We start from the raw sequence: 25,380 nt of genomic DNA on the forward strand, positions 1-25,380 counted from the left end.
ACGAGCTGCTATATAGTTCCCATCTCCTTAACAGAATAAACATCTTTAATAATTGTGTAGAACACTTCACATTGCAAATATGAATAATTAACGCTTGGAACAGTGGAAGGGTAGGTAGCAAATCAGGAACTGAGTTTCTATTTAAGCTTCGGTGTACAAGCTGGATCTTCACCTTGATACGGAGCCGGTTGCTATTTATTAGTTTATCCAGCAGTTTTAACTGAGGATGGATTACTACATGGGGGACCCGGATGCCAGGCACAAGTGTCTTTTGTAAGCTTGATTTCTTCAGTTGAAAATCAGGACAGTATTTCAAGTCTGTTTGAATTTCACCACAGACACTCCACTTTATTAAAGGCTATAAACAATGAAAAAGCTCTTAAATGTTTCTTTCAGAACAGGAGGCAAAACAGTCATGTAAATCATGAATGTGCTAATTTATCTAGGTGTTCCTAACTGTACCTTGTAAAGACTAATGACACATATTAAATCAAGTCTGGAGATCGTTAGAACCGGAAGAGAATGGTCATATTCACCAACCCACCCTCCGTTCGCACAAGGTGCTTCCAGGGAGCGCCCACCGGGTGGGGACACCAGTTGTTCTGCTGTCCTCTATGCTTTTACAAGGGTGGGCTGGACGCTTGGGAAGCAGTGGCCTGTGCACACTTCAGTGCTTCGCATTCCTTCTGAAGCGCCCGCTCTCTCCAGGGGCTGAGCACTGCTCTGGACAGAGTCAGGGGACGCTGCAGAAAAGGACACTGCGTCCTCGTCCTCGTCCTCGAACCGGGCCCTCCAGAAGCTCTAGGATGTCGTTTCCTGTTGTCCCTGGCTCCCTGCACTGTTGCCACAGCCACAGCCACTGCCACTGCCACTGCCGCCTTCTGGATGGAGATGAAAGGAGAGAGAGAAAATACTGCCCGCCCAAGTTTCCAGCGCTCTTTGCTTCCTGAACATTAACCATTCTGCCACTGCTGGCCAACCCGAAACGGCTGCAGGTTTACTTAGCGAAAAGTAAGTGGAATAGTAGCAAAGGTTTCTCAAAGGAGGAGGCAAGGTCCCATCAAGCCACTTCCTTTCGTGGCTTGGAAATTTAGAGGGTGGCCGAGCAGAGTGGAAGCAGGAAGCCCCAGGACCTGGGAAATCCAGTGGCTGCTTCTCTTTCTTTTTTATTTATTCCTCATTGCCTCCTTTCTGAGTTGAAATATTGAAATATTCAGTTTTGGGTCTAAAAGGAAGCCAGAAACCTTGTGGAGCGAGCTTGTAAACAAACACCCACTTGAACCATCTGGTTTTTTAACACATACAAGTGATTAAGCTCCAGAGCTATGATTGTTAAATTTTAAAAAACACAACAATCCAAAACAGCCCCAAATAGATTCCTTATGCAAATTTATGGGGGGGCGCGGTGGGGTGCTTTATATAGTAAGTAATCTGGAAAGGTTAAAATAATTTTTAAAATTTTTCTCTCCCTCATTTCCTTCTCTCCTTCCCTTATGAGTGTTATGGAAAGATAAAATATACGCATTAAAATATGTTTATGTTTATAGATCTACTATACTAAGTCTCCATTGTGAACGACTTGGAATGGCTCCTTCATTACTATTTTTGCCCTTGATGGAGACACATGGTGAAATGTATGTGTGTGCATGTGTCTCATGAGCATGAGACAGTGTCTCGCTTACGTCTAGAATACATTAAGCACTCCGGGCTATTTGCAAATAATGAATTCATGCTTTTTGTCCATAATGACTGAAGAAAGTCAGGTCAGGGGGAAATTAAATATGTTAAGAGCTCTCATTTTAATTGTATAATATCGATACTGTCTTTATAGTTAATTTCCTTGACAAGTCGTAGGGCATATGGATTGGATTCTTCATATATTTCTAACGTGGAAATGATTCTAAATTGGAACATCTCATTTAGGTGACATCATTGAAGGGAAAAAGAAGAAGCGCCTGGTATTGCAAGTTTAGGGCAGTAACAACTTCAGAGCTGACAACTTGAGATGAATCGCCCAAGCCGCAGCCAAAGGCTCCTGTGAAATCAATAGGGCCATGAGGAAGCGGGGTCACTCCAGGGGCCCCAGTTCTGTGTTCCCAGTCCCGCCTGGTCTTGATCCCTGTATTTATCAGGTCCACTGGTGTGAGGAAAGGAAAGTGCTGAAAAAACAAAAGAGGAGTGTTCAGTTATGGTGATAGTGACTCGAGTATCCAACAAACACCCCAATATTTAGTGATTCAAACACAGTAAAAGTTCATTTGTCCTTCCCGTAAGTCCATGATGAGTGTTCCTGACTGGGACCGATCTCTTCCAAGTGGTGCTGTGGACACTGATCTCAAGTCAAATGGCTTTTGTGTCACCAGTGAGCAGTGTCCAAGGTCGCTGCAAGGTCACGCGTGCAGAGTGGTGCGGGATGGCTTTGTGTTCTGCGTGCAGCGCATCCTGTCCCTGAGACGCCCCAGCTCGGACAACATGAGTTGCAAGCAGGGCTAACTGTGTGCAGGGTGCATGGAGTTTGGGAGCTGCTGGAAAGGAGAAGAGAAAGATGGGCTTGAGGCAGCACAGGCCAAGGTGTCAAGGAGGAAACAGTGAAATGGAGGTTTTATTCAGAGGTGTGTGGGTAATCGGACAGCCTCGCCTAGTGCTTGTGGTTTGCTGAGTCGCTGGAGTAAATCCTCACGCTGGGGCTGATTTCGAGCTACCGAGGTGAGTGTCTGGAATGTGGAGTCCGGAAGCAGCGCTGAGACCCAGCTCCTGGAAGCCTGAGCAAGTCACTCACTGGGCAGCGGCTGAGGAACTCTGAGCACCCCGTGGGAGCCAGCCCGTTCACGGGAAGGGAGTTCGCGTGTGTTGTCCCCTGGGTCTGTGACACAAAGGAAGATTCACTTCACTGTGTGCCATACCACCTCGTAGCAGCCACAGATGTGGGTGTTCAGCCTTGAGCCAGGAGAAAACCACCCCAAGAGCACAGTGCGTCCTGGCTGCCCATCTGCCCTGTCTCAGATCACTGTCAGACAATATTTAAAGTGCGTCAAGCAGCTTTGCAAGGAGGAGTGTCTCTTCCAGAATAGGTGATTTCATGTGATTGCTTCCGTCATTGTTTCCCAAGAAGGAGGAAGGACTTGGAATGGGACGGGTAATGGTAATGATGGAAAACCGAGCTATGCAGCTGCCCTTCTCTCTGCTTGGAGAATGGGTTGGATGGTGGTGTCACCCCCGGGGAGAAAAGCCAAGAGCAACACGCGCTGGCCCGTGCACATTTTGTTTTGTCAGTGCTGGGAATTGAACCTGGGGCCTCCAGTGTGCTAAACACCTGCCCTAACCCAAGCTGCAACCTGAGCCTCTGATCTGTGTTTTAAGACAACTCTGAAACTCACTTGGATGCCCAGATCTCAGTTGGCTGGTAAAGCAGGGTGGTTATTAGTAGCCTGATGGCTGTACGAGTGTCCTCCCGAAACGTCCCATTGTTGCTTCTCCACTTTTGCTGTCCAGAGAACCAGGCAGGGTGACAATCTGGGGACCGCTCTGCTTGGCCAGTGTGGCCGTAGAGGCGGTGTTTGAGTCACCGCAGTGGTGCACGTGACAGGTGAGCGCAGGAGACGCACTGTGCTGCAGTCCTGTGGGCTGCACCTGCACTTGTCTCTGAAGTCCTGGACGTAGACTGATGCTGCCCGCAAGGCCTCACTGCGAAGGCCCAGGGCCTTACTTGGCTTCATCCGGAGGGTCGTGTTGGCATCACTGAGGTCCCCGTCTCTGCTTTGCGTCTTTGGGGTGCAAGCTGAGCCAGAGCAAACCCTATGGTCACGGGTTCTGGTCAGTCACTGGTTTATAATGGGGCAGTGGCTATTTTTGGAAAGTATTAAAATGGGTAATGACAGACTCAGGTACCAGGGCCTCTCCGACAGTTAATTCATTTGATTAGTTAATAATGCTAATGAGCTGTCCAGGGAGCTGGTTTCCTCCTCTCAGATTTCCTAATGATGGCATAAGGTAAGTTCCTCGGAAACACTAACTTCCCCCATGCCAGCCCACTCTGTCGAATTTTTCCTTTAACCGTGGATTGCCAAAAATCAGAGCTAGGGCTTGGCACACCCGCTGTGATCAGACCGGCCATCAGAATCATAATGTCCTAAGTACAAAGCCCACTAATTGAATTTCATTCACTGGACTGAAATATAGCAGCCAAAAGCAGAGAACACTGAGGGCTGTTTTTTATGAGATCCGGAGTCTAAAGTCATCTTTAAAATGTGGAGTGATGCAGTTTCTTGTATCTTTCATTTAAAATGCTCCTTGGTAAACAGTGTTACAGATTAGTGTGTTTGTTATTTAAATCAAGATAATACATCAAAGCTGAATCTGAAGAGAAAGGAGAAGTTTAGGAAATGATTCATCCCCTCCTTTTGTGTGTGATCTACTGTAGAAAATATATAAATGGGAAGGCAAGGGGGTAAAAGGGGTAGTGGAGTTTAGGAGACAGAACTGAACTATTTCTGAGGCAGAGTCAATCCCAATAGCTAAGTCTTTGTTTTCTTCAAGCACACTAATAAATTCCTCCTAATTCATTTTTTATTTTCTCTCGGGGTCTGCTTGCAGATTTGCTTCAACAAAGGAAGCATCATGTTACATCCTTTAAATAATTGATAGTTCTCAGTCCAAGCCAGCTTGAAGGAAATTCTGAAAATAGGTACTGATTGAGCAGATGCCTCCGCTGCGTGCTTTCCCCCCCTCAGCACTCTCTGCTCTCCTCCCGCTTGGTAAAACTTGCTTTTCCTCCCCGTTCTGTTGCTTTGCCTCCTTGATGGAACACATGCCGTCTGGTTTGGGTTTAGCTCTCACCTAGCACTTGGTATTGCTCATGTATTGTATCCCATTCCGTTTATTTTATTACAGATAGAGGGAGCTGTCCATCTAGGTGTACTGATGTACTGGAGACTCTTAATGAATCTGTTGAACTGTTACGCCATAATCACCATCACAGATGGTTTGTTGGGACTGGCACAAGTGGGTGGAGCACTTGTCCCTCTCCATGTGCTGCAGGCTCTTTCTGAAGGCCTCATTTCCTGAGGAGCAGAGTCATCCTCGGCTGTGTCCACTGCCAGCTGCACCTGCAGGTTCTAATACTGCAAGGTGCTCTGGATCCCCTGAAGAAGAGATTTTCCATCTTAATGCTCCGTGGGTGGCATTGGCCATTTTCTAAGACTTGGGAAAGCCGTGACTGCTTTTAGGGGCCATGGTTGGTAGAATGTTCAGCTGGTCCCCCATGGTCATGGCTTCCAGTCCTGACCTTGTGAGCTGCGAGTCCTTCTAGGACCTCCTTTTCCTGTTTTGTAAAATGAGGGTGCTGGTGGATCGTGTCCAGGGTCTCCATCATCAGGAGTTTTGCCTCTTGCAGGAATGGCATGAAAGACCCAGGAGAGGGTGGAGCCACTTGGGTGCATTCATGGTGTTCTGAGCTCATCTGAATGAAAGCTATAAGCTTCCTCTTTATCAACATTCTTGTTCCTTTCCATTATTTCTCTTAGCCTTTCACTTATTTATTTTCTCCTCAGTTCCATACCCCCTTCCTTTCCCTTCCTAATGTTGTACATTTCCAGGGCCAAAGTGGGAAGAGAATAATTGGCCAAGTGTTAAAATCAAGAATCCCAGTTGACTTAGTAAACAAAACACGTATTTTTAGAATATTCTGTCCTCCCAGAAGAGCTTTCTCAAAATTTCTCTAATTGCAACAGAAGGTAGCCAATATTACTGAATTTGGGAAGTGACAGATATTGGGAGAGCTAAATTTGGACTTCTGACATTGTATATGCATCACTGTAACACAGGATCTGAATGGATGGCTCACCATCCAGTCATGAAACCGGCACACCCTCCAACACTCTTCCTTAAAAGGGTGTCACGTGGATGATCTCACTCTGCTTCCTCCCTCACTAGGGCTGGCTTCCAGGGCTGAAGGTGTCTTTGCCCACATCTTCCAGCAACCTAAGGTAGATCTTTTGTACAAACTGTGCTTGCCCAGAATAAACTTTTCTGATCGCCCATTGCTACCCACACAATCTAAACCAGTTTAGACTAACACGAACAATACACAGAGGGAATCTGGGCAGCTGAGCAAGTCCTTTGGTTTGTCTTTTATTACCTGACTGTATACTGAGGTTATCTTTAGAAGGATCAAAGGATTAATTTTGTGCCTCCTTTTTAAAAAGCTTTACTTTTACTATCCATTTACTTTTTGCAAGCGTGTGAACCTCAGGCTTTTGTACCTGGGTGTAAGATTACAGGTAACTCCACCCCATAGAATATACTCCTAAGTGTTTGGAATTAAAGATGTGCTTTTCGCCAAGGACAGCTGTGTTGGTCATGGTTGAGCTGCACTGCAATGTGACTGTGTCTTAGGAGTGCCATGTGCCAAGTGGCCTCTCTTTCTGTTGGAATGTCCATTCTTAGACCAGCTCAGGACCAGAAGGGCAGATCTAACTCCCCTCCTGCGGAGATGTCTAAAATAATGCAGAGGTGATGGTGGTGGTGACAGAGGATGGAGTGGGTAAGGTGTAAGTCCTGTTGCCTCGGAGTCAGCAACTTTGTGGGTGAAGAGACCCTGGAGTTATCTTCATATACTGTAAAATATCCTGTGTGATAAGGAAAGGAATCCACCGTCTCACTTGTAACCCTCGTGCACGGCACCATTCCCACTGAGACCCAAGGAAGGTGTCCCCAAGTTGCAAAATCCAAGTGACTCCACCTGGAAGTTCTTAATCCTGGATACCTCTGTTGTCAGTTTGTCTGTCCAAGCTCAGTAATTAACTAGGTCTAAGTCAGGGGTGGTGAACCTATAGCATGCATGTTATTTCTTTTTAAGACAAAAGATGTTAGATGAGAGTTGTTTTTTTCTAAACTAAAACCTCAGTATTCAGGTTTAATTGCAGTGTTGGCACTTTGCGATAAATAAGTGCGTTTCCGGTTGCAGTTCGTCTCTTAAAAGGTTTGCCGTCATTGTTCTAAGCAATTCTTTGTTTATGAAACAGTTATGACCCAGTCTACTTTTTACAGCTGGTTGTTTGGAATTCAGAATCTTTGCATTCAGGGGAAAAATGGGTAAATGGTCATGAGTTTTCCAGGTTACTCACAAATCCTTCCAGATTACACCACAACTGATTCCTAAAGGCTATTTACAGAGCCCACCCTTCAGTAACGGATCCACTGTGTTGAATAAGAAATCTTGTAGTTGGGTTGGTTGTCAGCACTTAAAGGAGGGCCAACCCAGGGAGCTGTGTACTGCAGTTTCTAATAGAAGGAGCTCGTAGAGTTAATAGGAACAAATTCCACACACTCTTCCAACGTCCTGGCGTCTTTCCACATCCCAGACCCTGTCTCTCCCGAGTTAAATGCCTACGTTCAGAGAACCCGCAGGTGTGGTTCCCAGCATCAGTATTGGAGTGCCCGTGTTATTCTGAATGCTCATCAATTTCAGAGTTAGAGTTTGATGAGTGTCATGTGATATGTTTCACTCTTGACATCTACAATGGCATTGGTCATGGCCGTTGGCATCGTGCTCTGACAGCAACGGCGCTGTGGAAATCTGCACCTGCAGGACTTATGTTGACCCATATCCTTCTGGACACCGCAAGTCCTAAGCCTTCTTATAAAAATAAAGAAATAACAGCCTAACTTGACTCCCTGGGGCTTCTGACCTTGGGTGCCAATTGAGTGGGCTCTCTCCTCAGGTTTCTTTCTAGTTACACAGATTGCAGCTTTCTGACTCACAGGCCTCCCGTGTTCACAGTCCTAGAAAATAAATAAGATTGGGTTCTCCCAATCCACTCATCTGGCACCTGCCTCATTCAGCAGAATCCTGGAAACACCCTCTAGTTCGTATGGGCAAAGGATCTTCCTTTCTCTCTCTGATTCCAGATGCAGCCAGACCCCAGTCTATACTGGGAGCCTCCTCTCTGCCTTTAGCTGGTCTTCAGCTTTCATTCTGTGTGAGAATTTACTTCAACACCATCCCTTTGTTTCCTAGGACCCAAGTCCTTTCCCTTTAGCATTAAAGCAAATGATCAAAGCATGATTTTGGTTACTTTTGGTAGCATTGGGGTATTAAGAGAACATTGGAGCCGAAAACTCGTTCTCGATTATTTGTCAAGTGTTTTCCTTTCAAACTCTCTTCTTGAAAGTAAAGAGGGAAAACTGTGGCCTGCAAGTGCCATGGGGAGTAGATGTATAGAGCCTATGAGAGCCTTCAGGGCCCACACAAGCCTGTCCTTGCATTCCTCACTCCCAGAGTCTGCTGTGGCTGTATCCATGTTTCCTGGAGTGTAGTGGGAAATGGCCTGGCCACCTGCCTAATTAATTCCTCCACAGGAGATCATGCACCTAACAAATTATGAGGGGCCTCCCAGGCACCTGTTGGTCACAGGTCTCCCCTGTGAACTTGGGCAGCCAGAAGGTCACTTGGTTGCTCTTGACAGACCCTTTCTATCAGGGTAAAGGTTTGGGAAGCGTTCAGATGAATCATATGGAATTGCCATTTTTGTAGATCAAAATTAGTAAAATATTGGCAATCTCAGGCCAATCACAGAAGCTTCTTTTGATAGACAAACACTTTACCTAAAATGATGTGCACGTTTGGTTAAAGCCCACGATGGAGTTATTTGAAACAGAATCTTTCAGTCCTCCCAGTTAGAACACGTGTGTTCTTCTGCCCGTTCCCTTTTATCTTTTTTAAGGACTACAGAAATAGGAAACAAACTTCCCATTTGGAGGAATGAATATATTTTGAAACTGATGTGAAACAAGTAGAAAGTCCATTGGTCTTGGAAGATTTCTTTCCTCTGGAAGTTATAAATGGGTGTTATAATGGGAAATGCTTTGAAACCCTAACCAGAGCATTCACTATAAATAAGAGAGGAGCGGGAGATTGATAAATCAGATAAAGCTGAGAAGGAAGAAAATGTAAAATAAAAATGAGGACTGTACCTTCATTGGAGTGTTAATACCGCCTTGGGTGTATATATAGGGAAATCAAAGACTTGCTAGAGTCAGAGCCCACTAAGTCATAGCTATTAATGTGTGCTTAACTCTTTTGCTGGGAGATTTTATTAAATGCAGTGGCTGAGAAAATTGACTTTGCTTTTTTTGTTTTCCTTTTTTGGGTCGGATCCTTGCTCACGTCACATAAATGAATAGAGCTGACAACTGATTGGTTCATCAATGAACAATATTCAATTATGAAGATGTAAGGAAAAAGTCCTCTGCTAACATTGTCGCGGCTTGAAAGGTAAGCTGTTCCCTGTAAGATTAGGAAGCAGGAATGTTCTTTAGAAACCCTTCTGATGCAATGCCTGTGGTACCCATCAGATGGCTGCCCCTTGGCATCTTTATCTGCTGCCCCTGATTCCTTGGCGAGTCTTTCATTAGTAAAGAAAATGAAGCGGTTCTGATGTTTCCCTCATTCTGTCTTTAAATAGCAAAAATGTCATTTCAGTCCTCTTAAAGTGTTCTATTTTGTGGGATATCCTGACACACTAGGCGTCACCGGGTGTGTCACGCTGAGCTGTGGCTCCTTGGGAAATGTTTTGCTCGTTTCTATTGATTTGCTATACTGATGAGTAAGCTGTGCTTGTCAGGCTCAGACTCTTAATTCTGATCGTTTGGTGATGGGTAGGAAGTAAATATCTCTTTTCTTTAGATCTGGTCCTGTGCCTCAGATAGGAAGCGCTCTCTCTGGTGCTGGCTTCTGCGAACTTCCTAAGAGTTCTTGCTCCGCTGTTAGCTACCAACTGAACACCCAGTTCTTCCCAAGAACCTCTAAAGGTTGAGCCTCCTTGACTCTGTTTCAGAAGGCGCATCATATAACGCCTCCTCCCCTGGGTTACCATTGATTCCTTGGTCTGTCCTCTAGAGCCCCCTCTCCCACTTGGATCATGGGAGTGCAGGGTGCTTGACTGACTCATTGTGACCCCAGCACCTGCCACACACAGTGTCCCGGGCGCTCCCTGCCCTGGTGTTCTCCATGGTGCGCTCTGAGAGAGTCAGATTTCCGAAGAACAATCTGCAGATTCCTGCTGCAGGATGGCGAATGGTGCTTCAGCGGTGAAAGTGCCTTTATCACGGCACCCACATTGCTTAATGTGCAATAGAGAACAATTTAGCCAGGGGAGAATGTCTTTCCGTGTTTGAAGCAGATTGGAATGAATGTAGAGCTGTCTCTGCTTCTTCAGCTGAAATCTCCCAAAAGAATCAAGTCCTGGCCCCAGATCTTCAGTTACAATTCTGAAATGGCATTTGTTGTTTTGCATAGCATCCCTTCGATTGTGAATATTGGTGGTACGTAAACCTACTCCCTAAAAAGGACAGGTGTCCCCTGCTTTGGGGAGACAGCCTGGCTCTGCTTCGAATTCATGCTTACTGGGCCAGTGCAGAAGGGGCACTTATTTGCACACTAAAAACACCTTAGCTTCATAAAATAATTTATCACAAGATTCCTTTAAATAACCAACTCTCTTAGAGCATTTAAAATATGATTTGATTTGAAAAATCAATGGCTCCCTCGGTCAACTTTTCAAGAACACATCTGCTTTGTAATGAGAGACAGGTGAAAGGAGGCGGGGGTCTGGAGCAACAAGGAATGAAGGGCTTAAGTGAGCTGCATGGGAATTAATATTAATTTAGCAATGAATTGGCTTTTCTAGAGCTTCCTGGGGAAAACACCTTCACCTTTAGCACCCCTGCAGTACACAAGAAAAAAAAAGAAAGCAGTCCAGTTTGAGTTTGGAACAGCTAAATCTCTTTCTTTGGTGGGTCGCATTCTGCATTATGCATGTGCATAGAAGTGAGGTTTGCTTTGATCTTGACTATTAAAAGTTTATTTTTAAACTCAGACTGGGCAGGCATCCAGTGATGCTCTTTCCCCTGCAACACATCCTGGGTTTCAGGTCCTCAGCCTGGCAGAGTGAGGCGAAGCAGCAGGAAGTAGTTGGAAAGCGTGGAGCCTTGATGGGTGGGGAGAGTTTTTCCCCCCTTCCTCCCCTCTATTTTTGAAATTCAAATTGAATGCAATTTTCAGCTCATTTGAGCTAGAATATACTGTTGCCGAGCTTCAGTGGCTCTTAAATTCAAACTCACAGGAGAAAACAGATATCATCTGTCACAGAGGGCGGGCGAGAGGACTCCACTCCACTCCACTCGCATTGCATTCTCTTCCCAGGAGGCAGAACTCCAGGAACTAATTCAAACCTTCCGACTAATCGGCTAATCGTTCCCCAGCAAACCTATCAACTAATCAATGAGACATCAGAGACACCCATCTTCGGAAGTCTGGGTGTTCTCACCCCCTCTTGCTTTTAAAGCAAACTGTTCAAGTCTATTTTTGTATCATTGGTATTTAATATCTTTTTTGTTGCAAACTGAGATGGAATATCTTTTTCTGCCCTTCCTGACTATTTTTATTGTTTCCATCTTTAATGTCTTTGTCAATGCTGTGTATTTATGACTGAGGATTAGCAGAAGGCTTAGTGCTGGCTAAGTGGGGCTAAATTTTGAGTTATTTTTTGTGCTAAAGAGACTGTCTGAAAACTGTGCTTCTCTCTCTGGATAAATATCAGTGCCACTTAAAAGCGATGGCAACCACTGCCATTCAGGAAAGTGACAGGGGGTTAACCCCACAATGAGACTCCCGAGGCCTGGAGAATCCTCTTCATGAATTTCTATGACTAGTTATGTGCCAGGGAATACAAAGGGATTTGAACAATGATTATCTGAAGTTTCTCCTCTGGTTTCAGAAAGGATGTAATTTAGCAACTTTGATCCTAAAAGATAGGTTTATATGCTTTGCCACTAATACTTCTCCTTCATGGTTTAGTGGAAGACAAAATTTCCACGGGGACATGAAGCCCATCATGTTCTCTTGCTCTCTTTACCTTTCTTTCCTCCCTTGTTCTTGAGATCCATGAGAGACAAGTAATTATGATGTTGTTTCAAAGTAAGTAGGAGAAAACCAATTTGATCTCTAAATACCATTATTTCTAATGAAACTCATTCATAGCCATCACACTTGGAGTTTAAAAATGGTTAGCAGGAACTGTATGATCTGGTCATACCTAGTGTATGTGTGTTTGTGTGTTTGTGTGTGTGTGTGTGTGTGTGTTTACACATCCCCAAGGTCTCTAAGAATGTGACAGTAGGGATTTCCAAATGTTCACTTTCCCAATAATAAACCCATCAACCACTTTATCCTCTTAATGGTAATGTGCTTGCGCATTACGGCCCTGGTAGAAGACATTGGCTCATTTCCTTTAAGAGAAATGATTCCCTGACATTTTCGCTTGCTTTTTCCTATCATACTTTACTACCGCCATTGACATATGCTGTAAGAAACCACAAAATACTCTGAAACAACAACAACAAAAAACTATTATGGAATTGTGATTTTTATCATAAGAAGTGTGCATGTGGTCCCTGCTCCAACATGTGGCTTAGAACTCCTAATCCCTTGGAACTTCCTGTGTGGCAGGGTGTCTTGTCTTCTCCCGAGGGGATTCTTCTGGGATCCTGGTCACTAGAAAGACCATGCCACGATCAGAAGCTGCACTGAGGTCCTCAGGAAGGGGACAGGACCCGGAGATGGAATTAGCAATCAGTCACCCTTGCTTGATGAGGCTTCCATAAAGTCCCTGAGCTTCGGGTTCAGAGAGTTTCTGAATGATGGGACACAGAGGGCCGGAAGCGGGTGGCGTGCAGAGAGTGTAGTGTGGAGGCTCTTTGCCCCTTGCATCCCTCTCCCCATGTGCCTCTTCCTCTGTCTGTCCGTCTGGATCCTTTATCAATATAATAAACTGGTAGACATTCCCTGAGTTCTGTGAGCCACTCTAGCAAATTAATGGAGTCAGAGAGTGGGGTCATGGAAATCTCCAATTTATAGGCAAGGCAAACCAAAATTTGGGGGTGGCCAACCAGTTTTGAATGGTGTGGGGCCAGGGTTGTGGGACTGGGCACTAAAGATGTGGGGTAGGACTCTCTCTCCAGGTAGGTAGTGTTGGCACTGAGTTAAACTGTAGGACCCTCAGTTGCTGGCTGCTGAAAAAGAGATGTGTGTGGGAGGAGAGCCCAGCACATCTGAGAAGAGGGTTCTGAGGTGAGTGCAGGTGTGTTACTGTGCCCACCTTGACAAAGCATCTGTGCTTTTCACTAATGACTGAATTAGTTCAGAGTTTTAGTTTCTTTAAATAGCACATCCTTCAATTTATAAGTAACTAGTGAACACCTACTATGTGGCAGACATTCACTGTGCTGAAATCTGTAGTGTATAAAATAGTGGTTCTCTAATTAACGTGAGGTAGACATTGGGAGTGAGTATCGAGTCTGTCTCGAATATACACCATGTCCCCATTTTCCTCAGTTGGTTCTCACTGGTGAAAACAAATACAATCTAATGTGGAGTTGAGAGAGAGGATGATACACAAAATAACCCGGGGCAAGGATACTAAAATACCCATGCAGAGGTGCTGAGGCAGGAAGGGTGGGACAGGGGACATGGAGCGCTGTCCGCTGCAAGAAGGCCTGGAGGGCAGGGGACCATCAGGAAAGAAGGGGCCACCCGGAGCCCCGGGGACCAGGAGAAGGAGCAAGAATGGAGACTCAGGGAGAGGAGTCACTGGCATCTGACAGCCTGCACCTGCCAAGAAAGCAGGTTGGTAAATTTCTAGGAATTATGTGAGCTGTGGTTGTTATTATTGAAAATCAAATGACACAAACTTACACTACATCACTTACATTAACATGAAAGTGATGAGTGTTTAACACTCAACTTCTCGGTTAGTATTGGCCACACTTGCTGTCGCTGATGCCCTTGGCTCTGGATGGTGGGATGGTGGCTGGCTTCTTTCCCCGGCACCACACACCAGGCTTCCAGCTGGGGGCTGGCACTAGCCACAGAGGGAGTACTTCAGCCACGGAGCTGGCAAATGCCGAACATTGGGACTCTTTTCAGTTGAAAGCTGATTGTTAAAATTTACCAGACCAACATGAGGGTGGATGTGGAGGTGGAGAAAGAACTGGGAACTCCAAATGGAAAAATATCAGAAGCTGGCGTGACCTTGAAGAAATGATTTCATCTCAATGATGTGCAAGGCATGGAGGTAGGAAAATGGTTTAGAGATGAGTTAGAAATCACAGAGAGCCCTGGCTTTGTTTAAATACTTTTGATCGTTGCAATGGGCCAAGATCCATGAGTTGCTCCATGGGGTGGGGAGAGGGTGCTGTGGAAAAGGATTTCGCCATGTGTGTGCATCACAGCCTGCTCTGACGTCATCCTGCATGCCGCGAGTCAGTTCCCGGACGTGGCTCCATGCAGTCAGGAGAGATGGCAAACACGGCCTAGTGTTTTACAGCAAACATTTTAAAATTTAAATTTATATTCAATTTTTGACTTTCTTTGAGACAGTCTCACTATGTAGCTCAGGCTAGTTTTGAACCTGCAGCATTCCTCCTGCCTCCAATTCCCAAGTGCTGAGATTATAGGCATGCTCCACCACACCCGGCTCCAACCATTTTCTTAATAGAAAGGAGTGCACTGTAAAATAATGATAAAAGTCTAATGGATACATGAACCAGTAAAATAGTCCTTTATTGGATCAGGGATTTATCTCAGTGGTTCAGCCTACTGCCTCACAAGTGCAAGGTCCCAAGTTCGATTCCTGGTACAAAAAGAAAAATAGTCCGTTACTATTATTGTCAGTTACTACGAGTTGTGCGGAATCATATGTGCTATCCTTTTATACAGTTCTTGGTGCAGTAAGTTTACCCCCAGATCACTGAACACATAAGTAATGATTGCACCCAGACTCTTTCATGGCTCTATCACTGGCTGCAGGAATTTTTCAGCACCATTCTAAGCTGACGGGACCACCGTTGTATTCGCTGCCGTTGTTGGCAGAACATCTTTAGTGGCACATGACTGTGTGCTTATTATAGAAAATTTGGAAAGTAGAATAATAGCCAACACTTCTACGATATTTTTATGTGCCCCATACTTTTTAAGTCCTCTACATATAATGAACCATCTAATGCTGGGTGCAGCCTTATAAGGGATTCGTCCTGATCCTATTTCAAAGATGGTCAAGCTGAAGTTCTTAGTTTAGAGCTTTGGCCAAGCAGAGGAACTGTGCTTGTCCAAATTGAACCACTTTGTAACCAAAAGGGGGTGCTGTTAATCATTATACAGGAAACGTCACACATAACCCAGCAAAAGGTGACCTATGGGTGTCCTTTGTGCTCAAGTGGAAGAAACTGGTAGATTGCTAAGTGTTCGTGGTGGTTGCCAAAGCACTTCTGTTTCACCAGCATTTCCTGAGCATCTACTATGAGGAATGCTAAATGCTGAAGATTAAGATAGATACGGTAAGGTTTAAAGAAATATTCTGAAAGGGGGGAAAAGGCAGAGAGAATTGGTTGTTTCCAGCCTCTTTGGTCTGTGCCGTCTTAGCCACTTGGAAGTCGTCACTATTCCCAATCTATTAATGTTCATTTCCACAAATTCCAGTGCTCATAGAGACTATCTACATAACTAGCTAGTTTAGTTTTTAACTGAAAACAATGAAACTACAGCATATATAGATCCTCAGTTTAGCTGTTAAACGTATACATCTTTTTAGGTGAGTACCTATTTAGCATTTCCTTAAAGGGATGTAGAACATTTGACTATTTCTCTCCTGGCAATGATATCTTGCTTATCCTCTTGATTGATGATTGATTGATTAATTGATTGATTGAGGCTTTCAGTAGTACTAGGTAAATAGTATTCTCATGACCATGTCTCTGTAGGACACCTCTTGAGCAGGATTGCTGAGCCAAAACATATTTACATTTTTAGTTTTATAGGAAACGATCAATGGATCTTAAGAAATTAGACCTATTTACATTTCCACCAACAATTCCTCATTAACTATGATTCTCTTAGAGTTTTTTTTCTAACTTATTATTGGGAAATAGTATCTTACAGCTATTTCAGTTTACATCTTAAAAATTATTAATGCAACTGAGGATATTTTATAATTTTCATTGAACATCTGAATCTTCTTAATTAATTTATTCTTAATTTATATGCTATATTCTCTTGCCAATTTTTTCTGTTGAAATATACTTGTCATTTACCTTGGTTGTTGAAACATGTTGCATAATAAGACTATTAACCTCCTTTTTAAAAATGTGTTACAAAAAGTCTCCTTATTTTATTTTTACCTTCTAATTTTGCTTCCTATTACCTTTCATCATAGAGCTGTAGTCAAATGTGTTTATTTTGCTTTACTTGTGGCATCTCATTTTCTTGTCTTGATTAGATTGGCTTCTCTTTGAAAGAAAGAAAAATAGTATTCATTTTAGTCTAAATCTTTTATGTATTATTTCAACATGATCTTGATTCCATACTTCATAGACTAGTCAGGAAGGTGGCGGTGAACACAGGAATCTCTGTCAAGGAAAAGTCTTTTTAATATGAAGGGAGAACTATTTTCTTGAAATTTTATCAAATTTTCTATAATAAATCAGTGTTACTTCTACAGCCATAAAAAGGAATTTTAAGGTGAAGGGAAAGGAAATTATGACAGTGGAATTTACAAAGCTAAATAATAGGTCAGTAAGAACAAGAAGCACACCCTCCAAATTATTGGGGATGAGACAAAGGGAGCAAGGATTCTTACTTGGGGATCAGGAGGAATGTGCGTGGCATCTGTAATACTCCTTTTTCCTAGAAGACAGGAGCTTGATCCCTCCAAATATAAAGTGATGATAATAGATGGAAATGGTAATTACCCTGATCTGATCATTACACATCGTATGCGTGTATTGAAATATCACTCTATATCCTATCAATATTTACAAATATGCATTATCAAAAATTTCTAAATGCTTAATAATACTACTATTTTCTGATTACTGTACCTTCTAATGCATAGATCAAGTTATCACACTGTCTCCCATAAATATGTACAATTGAAGTTATAATGATGTCAGAACATCCACCCACAGACCTCCTCCAGTCGCTTTGGGACCAGATGGTGACGGATGCTTCCCGACTGAATTCGCCCTTCAGCCCCTCGGCTTTCCAGCCTCCCTCCACCCCCAGATTAACATCGCTTCATATGTCATTTTCCCCTGAAATAGCATGTGGGTCCCCATCGTCTGTCTGGATTGCCCAGTGAAACTCCCCACAGCAGGGTCCCTCACACATCTACCTCCTCCCTTTCACTCACAGAGCGATCGCCATGGGCTCCAGGTGCTTCCCACCGGCAACGCCGTTCCTCCTGCTCAGCGTTTCCTCCCTGAGCCTCTGGCACCCGGAGTCCACTTCCTCATCTTCAGAGCTCGGCTTAAAGCTCCTTTCCATGCCCCTTCCCGACCTCCTGGGCTAGAGAAAAGCTGTGTGGTGATGTGTATGTTGGTACCATTTAGGACTTGCACCTGACAACAGAGTATTTCAGTGATGTGTCTCTACATGCTGTTAACTAGTTTGACATTTCCAGGAGGACAGGGACTGTGTCTTGCAATTCCTAGCAGTTCCCAGATCCTTGACAGCATCCCTAGCAAAGACTGGGAGAAGGAGCTCCTTCTAGGAACAGAGCTGTGGGCAGCTAAGCCGAGGCTAGGGATGATCCAGAAGGAGTCCGGATGTAAGGCAGAGGGTGGGCGGGAGGAGACAGGAATTCCCAGCAAGCCTATAAAGGAAGAGCCCAGGCTTGGTCTAGCTGACAATGTGGATCACCCGGTATTCGAGCTGCAGGGCAGACTTGAATTAGATGGAATGAATTGGTGATGTGCCAAGCAGTGTGGATGCAGCAGAGACCTGAGACTGTGCAAGGGAGAGGGAAATAGGTCAGAGGAGAGATTAAAGATGCAAGATAAAAGAGGGATGGGGACTCCACCTTCTGTCCTCTGCGTGCCTTTCAGCTTGGCCGCGCTTCTCTGCCCTTGGACCCAGAGCTCAGCCACCTCTGTGTGATCCCCGAGGCCCCACGTTCTTCCCCTCCATCTGGAATGTCCTGCACACCCCTTGGGTTTTGTCTAACTCATGGCTGTGCAAATTGCAGGTCTCAGCCTCAACATTTCCTCCAAGCCCCAGCAGCACACAGGTCTCCACCGCAGGCATCCAAGGCTTAGGTTGGAGGCTGCTCACCGTTACGTCTCCATGGCCCCTTTTTCTCCAGACTGTGCATTCTCCTGAGTCTCATGTTCCAGGGTTGTGCCTCCAAGGAGCCAGGTGACCAATAAGTATTTCTAGGAGGAAAGAAGAAGGGAAGGAAAGAAGGAAGGGAGGAAAAGGAGGGAGAGAGGGAGGGAGGAAGAAAAATGAAGGTGACAACTTCCACCACCACCTGTGGATGGAGCCTGCCATGCTTCCATGTAGCAGTCAGGCTGATTCAGGTGCGACTTGGACATTCATGTGCAGATTTGAGGCTGGGGGAGAAGCTGTCTTCCACTACTACTTTCTTTTTATTGCTGTAAGAAACTTCACTGCTTTAACCATTTCTAAGCATGCAGTTGAGCAGCATTAAGTGCATTCACACTGCCGTGTAGACATCAGCACCATCCATCTATAGACCTTTTCGTCATCTCAAACTGAAACTCTACCCACCCCACTGGAAGTCCCTACTTCCCTCTCCTCCAACCCCGGCATGTACCTTTCTACCTTCTGTCCCTCTGGGTTTGGCTACTCTACCGACCTCATGTAGGAGGAATCAGACACTGATTCCCATTTGCATCTGGCTTAACTCACTAGCACAGTGTCTGCAGCGCTTCTCCGTGTAGCGTGTAGCATGCATCAGAACCCTACTTCCTGTAAAGGCAGGGTAATGTTGCATTGCGTGTGTTCACCACAGCTCCTGTGCCCAGTTTATTGGGTTTGGATTTATTGGGTTTGGATTTTCACTCGGGAGGCCACTGTTTTAAATCCTGCAGTTCATGACTCAAGGTGTCATCCAGTAGCCTAAGGTGTGGCATGTGGGTCGTGGATTCCAGCCGGGGAGAGAGAAGCCTTCTGAGGGATCAGTTGCTTGTGTGTTTGACCAAGTCTTCCAAAATGAAATTCGTGGGAAGATGAGGACGGGAAGGGCCAGGAAGCTGGGCCATGGCTGGCTTGGGGTGACAAAGGAGTGGCAGGGGAGGCCGCCTATGTCACCTGGGCACGGAGATGCGCGCCCTTTTCCCTTCTCTGTTGTTGAAATGGAGAAGTGAGATGAATGAGCAGAATGAGACATCTGAGGAGAGACGCGGGGGAGGAGCGGGGAGGAGCGGGGGAGAGGGGGAGACTGCCTCAGCGTAGGAAGTGCGGGGCAGGGCAAGCATCAGGCGGAGCCAGCCAGTCTTAATGCAGAGCTGCTCTGCAAACTCCTGCGTAAGGGCTCTGGGGGATCCCCCTTCATGGACGACCACAGGAGGGGGCGACTGTGAGCCAGCAGCAGGGACCAGGCCCTTACCCTCCAGACTGGCTGCGTTATGCTACACTACTTTGGTTCCTTTCCTTCCTCAAAAGAATGCTTGAGATTGGACCCATGAAAACCCCTCACTCTTTCTCTGTTAAACATCGGAACTGGATTAAACTCTTCTCCCTTAGTGCCTCTTAGCTACAGTTTTCTAAGCCTTTAAGGCTCTTTGCATTGTCTGCTGTGTTCTCTTGGGTCGAAGGAGGGAGGAGTATCCGGATCTCACTGGCTCCTGTCATCCTTCACGGTCCTGTGGCCCACTGCAAAGTGCCTGCAGGATCCAGTGTGGCCCGGCCCGCTACGGTGCGTCACAGTGCCATAGTTCTACAGATCGACTCGTCCTGCACTCGGCCTCGCAGTCCACGGCCTGAGCAAGTTACTTCCCAAGATGTCGCTGGCCCTGAGACAGTGTTACCTTTTCAGAAGGATTATTCTTTTTCTTTCCACTTCACACGCACAGCACGCTGGCCCATTTCAAGTTGCCTCTGATCTTCAGCTGCTGCTCTTCAGCCCCTTGAACCCATCCTTGGGGACCTCCTCACTGGTCAGTTGGCAGAGCTCCCTCTGGCCGCCAAAGCCTCCCTCGCTTTGTTTCTGCTGAACCTTGGCCCTCCGGGGCTGCGTGGGGTATCTCGGGCAGCCTGCCTTGTAGTCCGTGATGACTTGCAGGTGATTAGCAGGTGGCTTCTAAGTGGGAAAGGAACATCGCCCCGGGCACTGTTCTCCCATCGGCGCCTGCCATTTTGCTACAAAGGAGACAAATGGAGCCTTTGAAGAGTGTATATACACTATTCATGTACTTGGGAAGACAGGAGTGTCTATAAAATTTCAGGAACAGTATTAGATTTTACTCAGTTATCAGAGAGCAGAACTGTTGGGTTATGGCTTAGATTGCTTTTGGAATTAGAAAGAAGCAGTTGCCATTTCTAAGCATCTAGGCTTTTAGTAAAAGCTTATTTGGGAATTTCTCTCTAGACACTAATCCCCAACAAGGTGTATTCTAGTGGGACAGAGTTTAAGACATGCAGAAATTGTGGCTGTCCTGAGCTAGTCTTTGTGTGTGTGTGTGTGTGTGTGTGTGTGTGTGTGTGTGTGTGTTTACTAGGGATTGAACCCTCACCCTGAGCTGCAGTGGTTCCTAATCCTTTTTTACTTTTGAGATAGGATCTTGTTAAGTTTTCCAGGCTGCCTTGAACTTACAGCCCTCCTGCCTCAGTCACCCAGAGTGCTGTGGCCTCAGGCGTGTCTGTCATCCACCATCTGCCTGCACTCACACTCACCTGTCCAGGGGGACGCTCCCTGCTCTGCCATTTGTCACCTCTGCTGCCACCTTCAGCCCCCAGGGAAAGCAGTGTGTGCTTCTTCCACCATCTCGGGCCACTGTGCCCAGCTCTGAGTGAAATGTTGTAATTTTTCCAGATCTCTAAACCATTGCTGCAAATGCAATTTCCTCTCTGACCAAAAGAAAAGTAACCAGCACATTTGCCTGAGGTTTAAATAGTTTTTCTCCTATATTTTCAGGGGAAAAATAGAATAAATTAAGAAGTCAGCATCATTTCCGCCCTTCTTTGCCATAGGAGCATATCCAAGCCCTTTAAGTGTGGGCTTCGGGGCCTCACATGTTTGACTCCAGAAAGCAAACCCTCCACCTCCTCAGGTTCTTCGACGTCAGACTTGATTTTAACCCAGGGGGCCTCAGCAGGAGCCCTCAAGCTGCTGCCTGCCTGGCATTCCCTGAGTGCACCCAGACCCTGGACAGAGCTGCCTGGGAGGCCTCCGGTCCATACTTTCCGGCTTTGCACCCGCGGAACCAAGCCTGGACGGCGGGGAGCAGGCCACAGGACAGCCTGTGTGGCCTTTTGCTCTAGCTTGGGCTAGGATTATTTCCCCCAAGGGGATTTTGAACACAGAAGAGCAGGCTCAGTTTGAGTAAATCAGGAAAAGAGGGAGCCTATTTTCAAAAACAGCCAAAAACCTCCACCGACCCCCTGCGCAAGCCCAAGGAAACCTAAAGGCTCATTTCTGCTTCATAGAGAAGAACCAGGCAGGGTGAAAGTTGGACAGTTCCCCAGCGACCACAGCTCTTACCAGTGGCGAGTGTTCATGATGGCAGTCACAGAGGCTGCCGGGACATCCCCCAGGAGTCACAAAATGAGTGGAGTCGTTGCTTCCCTGCAGGGGGCGTGTGGTCCCTCGTGTTGGGTACGGACACTCAGCAGAGACCTGTTTTGATGCCCTGGAAGGGGCAGCTGGGGAGATGACTGAGGGGAGATTCAGGGAGCTTAGGGGTGTGGGGAGCTGCTGTTTGTGGATCCACATGGGGAAGATGGTGCCCTCTATCATCTGTTGCATGGAGAAGGCAGGGCAGGGACCGGGGAGCCCCTGGAAATGGTGTTGGGCACCTATGGAGTTTGAGATCCCCTCTCTTCTCCCCATCTGGCTTCCCTGTTTGCTGAGGGAATTTCTGCCCTGCTGTCCATGAGCCCAAGCAGAGGCTGCAAACTGTATGAACAATAACAAAGTCACGACATTAGCCTTGCGTCTATGTGTAGCGCTCTTTGGATCGCCATGGCAACAATAGTTTTAATTATGGAGAGCCAAAATGACAACTTGTATATCAGATGTGGTTCACTTCTCCCTGTGGACCAGACTCTGATTGGAGAGAAGCTTTGGATGTGGATTTTCCTTCTAGGCTGGATTTTATTATCTGCTCTAGCAGACAGCTCTTTTACTCGTGGAATGAAGCGGAAGAAGTTGAAGTCCTGGCCGGAGGGGCTACTGGACAGAGACCCTCAGGGCAGCCAACTGGACCTCTTGTTCCCCCGGCTGCCTGATGCCCTGGGCACACAGGGATTTGCGAACCGAGGGGCCCTTGCTCGTGAGGGCTGGTTTTGGCTTCCCCCATCCACCCTTCCACACCCTCACGTTAGGACAGAGACTTGTGTGAAGCATCTTCTGCTGATCATCCTTGACAACGATCGGGCTTATGCTGGGGGGACAAACAAGTCATTCCATTGCAGTAGCAGCCACGGAAATACACAAAACGCAGCAGGTTTCCAACAGAGCTGTGGAAAGCAAAGGGGGAGAGAACAACTTCCTGTCTGCCTCCCTGGCCCTTTATTTCTGGATCCACTTATTCTCTCGTGGAATTGCCCTGCAGGTTTGGAGAAGGACTGCACCATGTCTCCCTCAGTTGGAAAGCTCTTGCAAAGCTAAATAATCTCCTCTTACGTAAACATAAATCACTGTCTGCTGTCTCTGCTCTTTGAGCGGACCTTTCGGTACGTTCATTAATTATGACCGCAGTCGGCTGGCACAGTGATGGCTCACTCACCATTGTGCACACCCTTCCCGTGATGTCCCGTTTCTGACTCTGAGCCCTCACATGCGACTCCCCGTTAAAGAGCCCTTCCTCCTGTGAGATGGACAGGCAGATGGCAGCCGGGAAGAGCCCAAGCCTGAAAACTGGCAGCCTGTGGGTGCCTGAGTGAGGGTTGGAGAAAGGGCGCAGTGCCTGGCAAGGCGCTGTCCTTAGAGCCCCATGCAGCCGTTTGTCCTCTCCTGCGACCCCTGGAGCGGAGCAATCTCCATTCACTGCTCAGTGTATTTGCGGGATCCACCGGCGATCCGGTGAATCCCCATCCCAGCTTTGGAAGGCCAGGAGGATTCTCATGCAGAACAGTTTATCATAGGCACTGCGGTTCTGACTTCTAATCCTTTCTTCGCATCATTTAGAAAAAGAAAACAAAACAAAAAAGTCTCAATTTTCGGTAAATCTTGCTTAACTAATGACAGTCTCTGTGTTTGTTTTGTTTCCACATTCAGGAAGCTTCGCAGCTATGATTTCGATTCTGGAGTTTAGGCATGTTAATCAAGCCTTTGTATGGAAGCAGAGGGGTTCTGCTTCTCGTTTGTTAGTTTAATAAGATTTTGTGTTAAGAATGGCGCTGACAATCTGTCAGAATTAGCTTGGCTGCGTATGTGTGGCTCAGCGCTTGGAGACCCTTGAAATGTCTGTTTTTAGGGCATCAGCAGGGGGCTAATGAAAAGGCTTTGTTGATTTTAATGAATTGCAAGCCACTGTAGCCAAAATAAATATAATCTGCTTTTTGGATTAGTTGTCACAGATGATTTTACCTACTAACACTGATTAAAGAACCTGAGTGGACCAGAAACATAGCTGCTCTCTGGTGACTCTTGCTAAAATAGCAATAAACAGAAGTAAATAAAGACTTAGGGCATTAGTTATCTTTAATAAACAGTGACAGTGGATATACAGTGTGGGGGCGTGCAGGGGCAGCGAGGGCTTGGGAAAGATCGAGAGGCAAATGCCTGTGTGTCACAGGGCAGTGCGGCTCTCCCTGCCACGAAACACGAGACTGTCAGAAAGACACCAGAGCGCCTCCAGACCCGCGCCTTCTGCAAAGCCAACCCAAGCCATTGCCATTCCACACTCATCTTCCTGTGGGTTCAGAGCAGAGCTGAAATCCTGCAACTGTGGAGCTAGAAACCGGAAATGAAGGAAGTGTTAGTGACTCGTGCAATTATTAACCTCCCGGCCCCATGATTCTGCCCAGGAATGAGCGGGAGGCTCATCCCTCTTGTCCCTCCTCCTTCCACGGGACCAGGAGCTCCCGTCCTCTCCTTCCCCAGCAGACAGAGTCACAGCCTGGTTTTCTCCTCTTCCTGCCCTCGTGGGATCTGAGGGAAGAGAAGCGGTAGCCGAAGCCTCCTTGGCTGGGCATGTAGGTGCCGGCGGCAGGATGCTTTAGAAGTCAGAAAAAGCATCTAGCAGGGCAAGCTGCAGTTTCTCTAGTTATTTTTTTATTTTATCAAATGTTTCAAATAATACTGTGGATTCTTCATGGCTGATGGCAAAGCAAGTGACAGAGAGGGCTTTGCTCAGCTCCTTTCCTTCCTGTTTGTGCACAGACGGCAGAACCGCGGTGGTCAGGCCCAGAGAGGGGTTAGGGGACACTAGGAGCACAGCAGTGGCCTCCGGTACCGTGTGTGGCCCAGTGCTGGACACACGGCCATTTACAAAGGTCCCACGTGCCCGGCCTTTGCACCTTGTGACCCCTCCCTGAGTTCTGTACAAATGTCTTTAACCACTCAGCAACCAGGCTCTGCTTCCAAGACATAGCAGGGAATAAAATCAGTACACACTCCTGTGCTCGTGAAGTTTCTGTCTCACCAAGAGGAGTTAAGCCAAGCAGCACAGTGCATTCGAAAATAGCTGTTGGGGTACTTTAGGAGGTGGCCAGCGTGACTGCAGAATGGGCAGGGGAGATAGGATCCGTGTCACAGTACAGACCCCCCCCCCCTCGCCGCCCCGGGAAGATGCTGTCATTGTCCTCTTACCTCCGTGAGAGGGAGTACAGAGCTCAGAGCCTTCACGGCCACTTATGACAGCGGCAGAGAGGACCCTGTCCTGCTCCTCAGCGGGGTGGCAACTGCGCTCATTCTCAGGAAGGGTCTTATTTGGGGTCTCCGTATGGTTTTCTCACCATCCAATGGAGAAAATCTTGCCAACTTTCCTTTTAAAAAACTTTTTAGTGGCCGGGGATTTAGTTCAGTGGTTCCACTGCATGCTTCGCAAGCGCAAGGACCCGAGTTCGATCACTGGCACCAAAAAAAGAAAAAAAAAAGTTTTAGTGACACTGGGCATTGAACTCAGGGCCTTTGCACTAAGCTATATCCCTAACCCTTGTTTCCATTTTTGAGACAAAGTCCTTCTAAGTTGTCCAGGCTGGCGTGGCCTGGCAATCCTCCTGCCTCAGCCTCCTAGAATGCTGGCATTACAGGCGTTTAACACCACCCGCTGTACCATTTCCTTTTTGAAAAGAATGTCTGGATTCATGGTCCAGTAGCAGCTGGACCATTCATGACACCGCTTGCATCCTCAAGTCCG

General features: G+C 46.4%; 1 protein-coding gene across 8 annotated transcripts in view; it reads left to right on the forward strand.

Annotated features, from left to right (window-relative positions):
- Nucleotides 1-25,380, forward strand: part of Esrrg (estrogen related receptor gamma) — a 538,714-nt gene that overhangs the window by 122,165 nt on the left and 391,169 nt on the right. For all 8 annotated transcript variants that reach the window (XM_087209790.1, XM_087209791.1, XM_013066531.3 and 5 more), the window contains one exon: nt 9,184-9,274. The gene's annotated coding sequence lies outside the window, so the exon portion shown is untranslated. The remainder of the gene's footprint in view (nt 1-9,183; nt 9,275-25,380) is intronic.

The sequence above is a fragment of the Heterocephalus glaber genome, unplaced genomic scaffold (assembly GCF_053883595.1).
Source record: "Heterocephalus glaber isolate CG9 unplaced genomic scaffold, H.glaber_assembly_v1.0 deba00001067, whole genome shotgun sequence".
Lineage (NCBI taxonomy): Eukaryota > Metazoa > Chordata > Mammalia > Rodentia > Bathyergidae > Heterocephalus > Heterocephalus glaber.